This window comes from Calidris pugnax, unplaced genomic scaffold, assembly GCF_001431845.1.
Source record: "Calidris pugnax isolate Ruff unplaced genomic scaffold, ASM143184v1 scaffold44, whole genome shotgun sequence".
Lineage (NCBI taxonomy): Eukaryota > Metazoa > Chordata > Aves > Charadriiformes > Scolopacidae > Calidris > Calidris pugnax.
This window is the reverse complement of record NW_015094506.1, coordinates 30564553-30575628: the sequence shown is the minus strand read 5'-3', so window position 1 is coordinate 30575628 and position 11076 is coordinate 30564553. Positions and strand designations below refer to the sequence as shown.

Genomic DNA, 11076 nt, shown 5'->3' with positions numbered 1-11076 from the left:
CCGGCCGCGCCACCGCCCCTTCCTGTCATGGCCGCTGCCGGGCTGCGGGAGCGCGGCGAGGCGGTGCGGGCCGGCGCCCCGAGGAGCTGAGGGACCCGCCGGGCGGCGCGGAGCGGGGACGTGCCCCTAGCCCGGAGCCGGCGGTAGGAGGTGACCGAGGGGCGCCCTGCGGGCAGGGGCTGCCCCGGAGAGCGGCCGGCCGGCCCACCGGCGCTGGGACGGGTCGGGATGCGGGGGACGGGGCCAGAGCCCCGTTAGTAGCCTCCGCCGGGGGAAATGGCGGGAGAGCCGCTTGTGCCGGGCGGCCTCGGGCACGGCGGGGTGTCTCGGGGCGGTGTTTCGGCGTGTGCAGCCCGGGAGGGGAGTTTTCCGGAGGGAAAAACTATCGCGGAGCGGCCCGTCCGGGTCGGAGCCGGCGGGCGCCTCGGAGGGACGCGTCCCAAGTTGGAGGAAAGAAGGTTCCCGGGGAGAAGGAAGGGAAGTGCTATCGTGTTGCTTTTGGTTTCCTTGTAGATAACCGCCGAGGTACCTGCTTTCCACTGCTTTAACATCCCCTTGGGGTGAGCTGGCCGGCAGCATGCCTGCCACCGAGAACACCTCCAAACTTTTGCTGGTCCTTGTTTCGCTGCTGCTGGTGCTGCCAGGAGTTGAAGCCCTGGACGCGGGAGATACCATCGCCTTCCTAGTAGGCCTCGCTGTCAGCGTCGTCGGATTCTGCGCCTGCCTCGGCTTGTACGCAAGGAAAAGGAATGGACTGCAGTGATTTCAAGAAGATGCTCAGATGAAGTGAATTTCCAAACACAACATGGGGTTGAGATCTGGTGTGTAAAACTGAGCTTTGGTTCTGGATAACTTTCAAAAAACGTGTAGTAGATATTTCTGCAAACCCCTCTTACTGTGCTTAAATATTGCCTTAGAGAAGGGTAAGGCCTTTTTGGGAATGGGGAAGGAAAACCACAGAGTGGTTCACAGTTGATAAATGGAACATGTGTGGGAGACCGCCAACAAGTTCCACAGTTTTGGTTTCAAGGGTTAATCAGGAGGAAGCAGCTATTAATCTTCCAGTCAGGATGACAGAGCTTTGGAAGCTCTCCTAACTAGGTAACTAGGGAGCAGACTGCTTTGACTTGTGTGCATGTGCTCACATTCTTTGTAATGACAGTTAACACCTAACAGCTCACTACTGCTGTCACAGGGATGAGACTTCAGAGAACTAAGCAAACATGCAAAATGTTTTTTTTCTTATGTACATTTATTTTAGAATGTCCCTCTCCTGTAGCCTGTGTTTTTGTTACCAAGTAGATACACGTAAGAGTGGGACCACTATTTTTCTTTATACATATAGGGCTACACAAATCAGATTAAGGATGTGGTTTTTGTCTCTTGTTTATTTTTTGCACTCCACTCTCCTTTAGACATACCAGGTTGAAGCTTATTTCTTTTGGTGTATTTTTTCCCCCCAAAACCTTATGTCTTATTGTGAGGAATTACATGTAGTATTTCTGCATTAGGGGGTTATTAGAATTATAACAAGACAGTTGTGCACATGTTTCTTATGCAATATGGAAAGAACATGTTTTGTAAAAATCATGGATTTAGTCAATAGGTCAGTTGTTCTCAAATGTCTTCCTCATGACAAACTTGTGTTGCTAGCTAAACATTTAGGCTTCTTACCTAATCAATGCATATGAGTTCCATAGAAGATTAGGACAACAACCAAAGTAAAAAATCCTGAGGCAAAATGGGAAATGTAATTTGTCTTATTCTGTTCGTGCTCAGTCAGATTGTATGGTGTATGGTTGAAAGACTCAGTAGCATATCCAGGCCCTGTTTCTTTCTTTAAGTACCAAAGGTGAATAGGCACAGCCAAGAATGTCTACCACAGGTCCTTCTGGCTGGTTAGTGTTTTAGCTGTCCCAGGAGAGACGAGGAGAACAGTCTGTAACAGCAGCAGAATAAGGAGCATAGGAAGGTGAACTCTTCATAGAATTTCTTTCTGGTCTTGTGCTGCGGTCGCTGCCACTTTTGCTAAAAATCTTGTCTCTTATCTTTCAGAGCTGGGGAAAAAGGTGAAATGTGATGCAGAGCTATGTATTTGGATACTATTCCTCCCCTTCCTCTGTAAGTGTCTCTGTTCAGCAGAGCACAGAGCAATGGCTAGGAGAGTCCTTGGGCAGGTCTTCTATAAGTAATTGGGTGGGCAGATCACGTTCTCCAAATTCTAGGATTTCTGTATTTATATGCCATTTGTGGCTGGTTTCCCTTCTCTCTCCAGCCTCTAAGGAGACAGAAGCCCTTGTTATTTCAGTCTTGCAATTTATGTCCCTCTGTCATGGTTGATAGAGGAAGGTAAAACGAAAGCTTCCAAAATTGTGTGGGGTTGAAACTGTAGGACTCAACCCAGCAAGCCCCAAGAATGTAAGTTTCTGCTCTCAAGTTACGGGAATAATAATGAGTCCCAAAGTTACTCTGGTGAGATCTAAGTCTTGCCAGGTAGCTCTTCTTGTACCCTTTTTGTGACTTCCAAAAGGCAGATAGGGCCATGGTGCACAATTAATACCTAGAAATAAAACTTACAGGTTTAAGAGGAGCTTCAGACAGTAGTGTCAGCTTAGAACGCTGCCCAGCAGCAGGTGATCCTGTATGTGATTACTCAACTGGGTGAATGGAAGCACATATCAAGTGTGATCTTCCATGTTCCTGTTTGGTTAAACCATTACCCTTTAAAAAAAATAAACAAACAAAAAAACCCTCCTCAGTTGACTTTGTATTTCCCAAAATTCAAGTGGTTTGTCAATTTCTTAGCAGAATATTAAATATTGCTCTTTCAGTAGAATAAATGTTATCACAAGCAGTTTTTCGCAGACTCCTTTAACTTCACTTTGGATAAGATCCCTGGCAATAGTTTCACAGAATTGTGCAACAGTTTCACTGCAGCAGAATAAAATTTTAGCAGAGCAATTAGGGTCAGGCATAGGGATATGAGGAAGTGTTTTTTGCCTAAAGCTGTATGTACTTCATTGAAAGGTGTTTGCACAGCGTAATGGCATTGTTTCCTGGACTCTGACGGAAGCTTTTCTGTTAAAAGACTTGGATTTGTCAATGACTTGAGTGTAAAATCGGATACCCCTGTTTTTCTTCTGTCTTAATAAACTCACATATGATTTGTCATCAGTTTGATGAAGTAGTTCTTATGAAAAGAAAAACAGAGATGACAGAAATTACTGAAACAGCTGAAATTCCTTATATTAAATACTATTTTCTTACATACTTTGCATATGGTACAAACTTGCTTATGCTCTTACATACTTTGCTTATGCTCTACAAACTAATTTGGCAAACAAAAGTTGAACTTTTGTACAGTAAGTGTACTTCTCTTGGTCCTATTACTTGTATACGTAAACATTTGCTTGTTTCAGTACCAGTTACTTCAGAACACTTTGAAGGGGCTGGTCCCCTGGCTTGGAAACTGGCCGCTTGCAGTTGCAAAGAAGCCTGTTTGTCTGGTACAAGGGAAACTTGAAACATTTCTTTTGACTGTGAATTTTCAACGTACTATTATGTAGTTGCCTTTATACCAGAAAAGCCATTTATGGCACTCTTCTAGCTGGAGACCCGAAGATATAAAGGACCATTTTCTTTCTTTTCTAAAGAAAAATTATGTTCCAGTGCTTTATAGTTATTTGAATGATACATTTATTTTATTTTTTTTAAGACTTCAAAAGAGCTTGTTTTATACCAGCATTTTAAGAAAACAGGGTTCTAGCTCTTTTGGGACTTCAGATTAGTGCACAAAGCAGTTCACTTTGTACACTAAGCTAATGCCATTAGTGGCTGTCTTCAGAGCAGAAGGCACAAACAGCCTGGCAATGCCCACCTCTTTACAAACACAACCTACCCTCTAATTAGGGCAAGAAAGCTGCAAGTCAGGAACGAGCAGCTTTTGACTGCTGTGATTTCCATCTGCTATAACGATGGCGTAGCTCAAAACCAGCCATCCTACCAACACGTATCAGTCTGTGTACAGTCCTTCTGTGACTGGACAAACGTCCTTTGCTCCTCCTGGGGTACCTTCCAAGTGCTGCACACCAGCAAGGTGTCACCATTCTGCTGGGTACAGCAGTACCTGGGACGGGAATACAAATAATTCATGCATTTACTCATACACTTGCCTCTCTGGGTGCATTTAAACTGATAAACCACTGCTGTGAACCATTCTCCCATTCATAGAAGTCCTGCTGCTGGTGGTGATGCTGATTTAAGGCTATCGTGAGACTTGGTGATTCTATGGCGTCTTCCATCTGAGAATCTTTATGTGCTCACAGATATTAATGTTTGCATCCCTGTCGTACCCTTTGATGAGTGGGACAAGTGGAAAGAGAGTCTGTGACTTGCGATGGTGTCACAGGAAGCAGGTGGTATCTCCGGGAAGGTCACTGAGATTTCTGGAGCGCGTTGTGCTCGTGGTTCTCAGCCACCATGCCCCTGCCACAAGAGCTGTCCTCGGGCTACCCAGAGACTCTGTGTACTGACTAGACACAGTCTGAAGCTCTGGTTCCTCTTTGCACAAAGCTGTTTATATAAGCTCTGTGAGAAGGGAGCAGGGAGTTGAGTTCAGCATTGATAATAAGGTAAAACATGACTAAATGGATGCACCGTAATAGGTCTGTTACCATGGTAAATGCTCTAATTATTATACTACAAAAGTAACCTTTCCGTTCATTTTTTACATCTGATGAAAGGTTTGGCAGATCTAAACTGATGCAATGGCAAGAGATTGTTAGGAGTAGTGGAAAGGAGGGCTTGGATCTGCTTGTCCTCCCAGTTTCCACTTAAACAAATTGTTAGTAAATGATCTGAAGTCAACAGAAAGTGTGGGTTGTTCACCAGATTAGAAAAATAAGAACTAATTCAGAACCAAATGCAGAAAAACATATTGGGTGAGATTTGATGTCACTAATGTTGCACAGGACCCAAACCATTTAATTCCTGCTGAAATCAATCTTCAAAACTTTTAAGGGACAAGTTTTTAATATACTAGATACTGACTGACAAAACCACACTGACAAGTGTTAAATTGTTAAAGAATGTAACCAGGTTTGAAATTATGAAAGTTTTCAGTTCACGTGAATACACAGTAGCACCCAAATACTACATTTCCAATATTCAGAAAGCAAGCTTTCCAGCAAGCAAGCTGGAATTTACATACCAAGCTACTTATGGTAAATACCATAAAAGCACATCTATATTGAACTAAAAATAAAAGAGAAAAAATATATATAGATAATAAAACATTTCTAGATGTTGTGCTGGTCTCAGCAGCAGTTTGATCATAATGAATACATGGAAGACTGTCGCACTGAGGTGCAGACGCACTAGACAGGCAGCACAGCCTGTTGTTTCTGGATCATTCATCTGATCAGATCAGAACAGAGATTTTAATGAGAAAAACAAAATACGCCTTTTAAGTGCTAAGCAAAGGGACCCACATAACCACTCAGTGTAAGTGAGGGCCTGAAAGTGGAGTGGCCTCCAGCAGACCTGGAGTTGCAACCATTAGAGTCAGGGAAGAAAGAACTGTGCCTTCAATTAACTCCAGAACTGTTCAAGGATATTTTGTGCCAACCTTTTTCTGAAACCAGATGGCTATGGAAATTACACAGTCAATACCTGCACTTATGTCTCAGACTGTAACCTAACTTTGTAAGTCACATGGTAGCAGTTTTAAACTTCATTTAAATCTATTCAAATGATCTGAAGGATTAGCAGAAATCATGTTGACTCATTTTTCCTTGAAAACACATATTTATTTCAGTGCCTGCATGAATAGCAAGGAACAATTATGCCTTTAAAAAGTTTGATCTTTTCAGAAATGCCATTTTTGGTCAACTTCCAAAAGTCTATCTGAGATTGAGACCCCACCTGGAGTACTGCGTCCAGCTCTGGAGCCCTCAGCACAGGAAGGACATGGACCTGTTGGAGTGGGTCCAGAGGAGGGGCATGAAGATGATCAGAGGGTTGGAGGACCTCTCCTATGAGGACAGGCTGAGAGGGTTGGGGTTGTTCAGCCTGGAGAAGAGAAGGCTCTGGAGAGACCTTATAGCAGCCTTCCAGTACCTAAAGAAGGCCTACAGGAGAGATGGGGACAGACTTTTTAGCAGGGCCTGTTGTGATAGGACAAGGGGTAATGGCTTTAAACTAAAAGAGAGAAGATTTAGACTAGATATAACGAAAACATTTTTTACAATGAGGGTGGTGAAACACTGGAACAAATTACTCAGAGAGGTGGTAGATGCCCCATCTCTGGAAACATTCAAGGTCAGGTTGGATGGGGCTCTGAGCAACCTGATCTAGTTGAAGATGTCTCTGTTCTTTGCAGGGGAGGTTGGACTAGATGACCTTTAAAGGTCCCTCCCAACCCAAACGATTGTATGGTTCTAGGATTCTATGTTTGATTTGGAGACAGCATATCATCTATAGAGACTATAGTCTATATCTACTTAAAAAAAAAAAAAAGTCCTTTTTCATAAAAAGTAATATTGCAATGGGTCTTACCTAAGTCACTTTTCGTCTCACCATAAAAATTAAAGATGTTGACCATATATCTGGAGCAGTTGCCAATAAGAAACCAGTATTCAGCAATAAATGTCACACAGTCATATTTTTCACTCTATTGTATTTGCAGAAAGAAAACATAAATCCCAGAAACAATTATACATTAAAAAAGGCAAAAAGTGCTTTTCCAAGAAGAAGTTGGTGTTATCTAGTAATAATTATGGCCCTGGTGAAAATCTCAGTGAAGTCAGCTCAAAAAATTTTATTGTCCTAAAATTAAATGAAGCTCTCCTAAAAAGGAGTGACCAAACTGTGTCTTTTGAAGACCATGCAACTTTGCCACAACCATCTCCCATGCCAGGGTTATGGCAGCAGGTTGTCCTGGTACAAGGGATGCTGGACAACCTTAAATCCTGTCTGGGAAATGACAGACAGCTGGGTCTCCCCCGGTGCCAAATGCATGCCCAGGTCACTGCTGCCCTCGCTCCATGGAGCCATCTCCAGCTGTGACGAAAGTCAGAGAGGTGATCAGGTATTTGTTTAGACATTCAGGAATAGCTGTGTGACTTACACATCTTCAACCTTCTTCCGTGCCAGATTTCACATTTCAAAATTTAGTCTTGTATGTTACAATTTATTTTTAAAAACCCTGTATATAACCTGGAATGTGCGTGGGCTGGGGTGTGTGCTTGCATGGAGAGGAGTAGGAAAGCAGAGGTCACTCTGTCAGCTGAAAGGGTATTTCTAAATTGTCCATACACAACAGCGGAAAAAAGAAATAATCTTTGGGAAGAGACCAAGCCAGGAAATGTACAAGGTGACCTCCAGAGGTCCTTTCCAACCTAATTTACTGTATGATTCTATGAAATCCTAGTCATAAATGGGATGCATAAACAGCAGCTCAATTCACTCATATCTTTATGGCAAACAAGGATATATTTGTGGTGAACAAATCTAATCACAGTGTGAGCCCATAGGGAACCTGACCGTAAAAGCTGTGAGGCTGTTCAGTCATCATGTAAGACCACAGGGAAACCAGATGTACCAGGATTCTCCCACTGTGTCTAGTGAAACTCAATCCCTGAGGCATTAAAAGGTTATGGAAAAAAGGGAGCAAATACAGCATATGTACACTAATCCTCTTTTCAGAGTGGGATTTTTAGAGGTGGGCTTATGGGGCTAGTACTGTACTCCAAATGGAATTCAAGTCCTTCTGTGCAAAGCCCCAAATGCAAATTATCTCAACTCCTGACCAAGTCAACCTTTTGAAAATATTAAGATTTGACAGGCTGTGTTGCATGTGGAGTTCCCATTGGCATCAGTGGGGGTTTAGGACAAGGTCAAAGACAAAATACAGGTTTGGATGCAGTAGCTACGTCGATAGGATGGAGGGGTCCCCGTCACTTGACCACTAGTGCACCTTGCACCAGATGGTGCTCATGGGGAACTGCAGGCACATTAGGCTCCATCCCTATCTCTTTCCCTAGGAAAACATTAGCTGAATTATTTACTGTGTTAACTGAATGCCAAATTTTCATCTGGTTAAAAACCAGCCTGAAGTTGCTGAAATCAGTGCAGTCATCCTGATTTAAATTCATTTGGAACAGAAATCACAAGAGGCTTCATTCTGACCTTGCACCAGCCCTTACACTTCTGTGTAATGCAGTAGAATTATTCTTGATTTCCATTTATGTGAAAATCTAAATTGGTTCTTAAAATAGATGCTGTTTTTTTTTTTTTTTTTCTCTCAGCCTGCTACCAGTAAATTATTTGACCTACATCTTAATAAATATTAGGAAAAAATATTCTCCCCACTCTTATTCCACAAACACTCTTCAGAACTTTTATATTCAACTTAGACTCCATTGTTTCTCCCCCCACCCCATGATGATCAACAAGGCACAGGGAAATTCACAAGACAGCCCTCTCTCAAGGACACAAGACTAATACAAAGCAGCTCACCACACACTTTTAATGTATGTGAGCTGTACATGTCTCATGTATATCAGTTTACCTTGTTATTACCGTTTCATTAATAAGAGCAATCTGGTTTGTGTCTATGTCAAAGTGTTCCTCGACAACTCCCTCCACCTAGGCTATGTGAGGTTCTATGTATTAAATGAGAAGCACTTTGTAAATTTTCTTTTCCTATCCAGAAGTAACAGTAAAATCCCAGTAAAAAGGATTATGCGCTCTCAGTTTCAGCAGGGCTAGGAAGGAAATTTATAGCTGTAGATAGACACGTAAAGCACTCGAAATCTGAACTTTCATGAGTTCTGCCAGAGGTTTCTCTGCTTAACTCCCAATAGACTTAATGGGAATTAAGAATTAAAATCCCTTCTACTTTCAAAGGAATACTGACCTTCCAACAGCGAATGCAGAGCATGTGATCACTTTATGCACACTACCAAAATAATCTGAAATTGGCTGTACATAATAGTTGTCAGACTGCTGCCTTAATATATCATAATGTCAACTGTCTTAACTCAGGACAGTGAAAATTGCCTGATTTACTGCAAAATTCAGACCTTGGGAAGCAAATGTCAGAGAAACAGGGTGGAGAGGGACTGACAGACATACTTAAATACACCCTCTTTCATGTGCTAGTAGCCATGCCATTTGCTCAGCAAGAATTCCATGTCCTCTTACAGGACTGGGCTTTTGGGTTTCCGGTACCTGGTGCTGCTGAAAACCCACTTTCCTTTTGTCCTGTGTTTGCACCAGCTGCATTCTGGTTTCTCAAGAAATAAATGCTAAGGAAGTAAACTTCAAGAGTGAAAGATCAGTTTTTTTCATTTTTGAAAATGAAAAACAGCTTACAGTAACTATTTCTGTGCAGCTTATATGGAACTGGGACATTTGTAAAGAGTTTTGTAAGTACATATGTTTCTCTACACTTACCACAGAAATAATAAAAGCCCATAAAATACATGGTTCAAAAAATTCCGTCTAGAATGCTCAGACTGAACACACCAGAAGAAATCTTTCACCATCCCCTGGTAGGGACACTTCAGAAATCCTTTCTTAAAACTGCTATATAATGCAGTTTTATTCACATTATAGCACACCTAACCCTTAAACCATAATGCTGAGTCAAAGTCTACTAGAACTGTATCTCTTTCTTCACTTTAGCACTTGGAAGCCCCACGTTGAGATCTTGGTATATTCTTAGTGCTAGTAATAACTCATCCTCTTACTGTTTCTTACATTTTTCAATTTCAGAAATGTCCAGGCATGATCCAGCATGTAGGTTTTTTTTTACATTAAAAAGAAGCATTTAGAATTATTTTGTTTTAAAAGGCACCTTACTGTGTCTGCTCATTAGAAGCCATATTTGAATACCCATATCCCCAATTTAGCAGATTTTTAACTAAAAGTTAAAGGGTTTAAGGGTTGAAAACCTACCTCACCTTAAAATAGTCTTGGTTAAAGCAGGTTCATAATTGTATTCCAAGACTGCCAAGTGAAGCAGAAATCTGAAAGTTTCATAATTAAGACTATAACTTTAGCTCTCTCCAACTCCTCCTGTATCTACCAAAGGCTACCTGAGCTCCATTATCTAACTAGGTTTGCCTAAATTGATCAAAAGTGCATTTAAATATAGCCTTGCAGTTCCACTAATTCTATGTTCTCAATTGCCTCTGGCTGCCTATAACAGCAGAAAATAACTGCTTATATTCCTGCAACAACTTTTTTCTTCTGATTTCTTCTGTCTTACTCCAGAATGGCCATTAAGTTACCCTCCCTTTTTTAAATTTTACTTCTCTTTCAGCTTCACCATGTTTTCCCAAGATGTGACCTATGTTTTGGTAACTAACCCACTTGGGCAAATACATCATTCTGAGCAACCGACAGCTCTTTTTGTCTGAAGGTTTTCCACTTGATTTCAGGTTGTCAGCATTTCATTATGTCCCATGGTTGGCTTGTGGCAATGTCCTTTGAAAATTCAATATACTAAAAAGGTTAGGAAAAAAAGAAAGAAAAAAACTGTTCTCTTTTCAATATAGAGTGTGCAGGTTGAAACAGATATATCTTGAGGACCCATGATATCAAAGAGAATTCATAAGTTTTACATAAATTCCTCAAATTGCCACAGTTTTGTTATGCATGCATATTTATGAGGAGATATTATACATAATAGAAAGATACAGTATATCAACTAAATGTTCTGTTAGGTTTTGAAGCATTACATTAATACCAAATTTACAATGCAGCACAGAATTACACAACAGGTATGCTTAATTTGGCTACTGCTGGTCCTATACTGTGAGGAACTGGTATCTTCACTCATCAAAAGAGCAGTTTTATGTCCAGATACACATCCCAGATTAGGAAAAACAGATTACTAGTATTTAGATCTCTTATTGCCACATTTTATTTTAATAATGGAGAGTGAATAAATTCACTGAGGCTTAATAAAATTATGTAGTGAGGAACTGCAAGAGCTTAAGAGGTGATTTAAATATCTAAAACATGACTTGAACAGAATTTAGGACATAAACCCTCCAAAAAGGAACCCAG

The 11076-nt window shown here is 41.4% G+C and overlaps 1 long non-coding RNA gene across 1 annotated transcript; it reads left to right on the top strand.

Moving 5' to 3' along the window:
• The first annotated feature begins 6 nt into the window (after positions 1-6).
• LOC106901486 lies at positions 7-3174 on the top strand. The gene is made up of 2 exons (XR_001414313.1): positions 7-150; positions 514-3174. It is a non-coding gene; the product is annotated as an uncharacterized LOC106901486 (long non-coding RNA).
• Positions 3175-11076: the final 7902 nt, after the last annotated feature.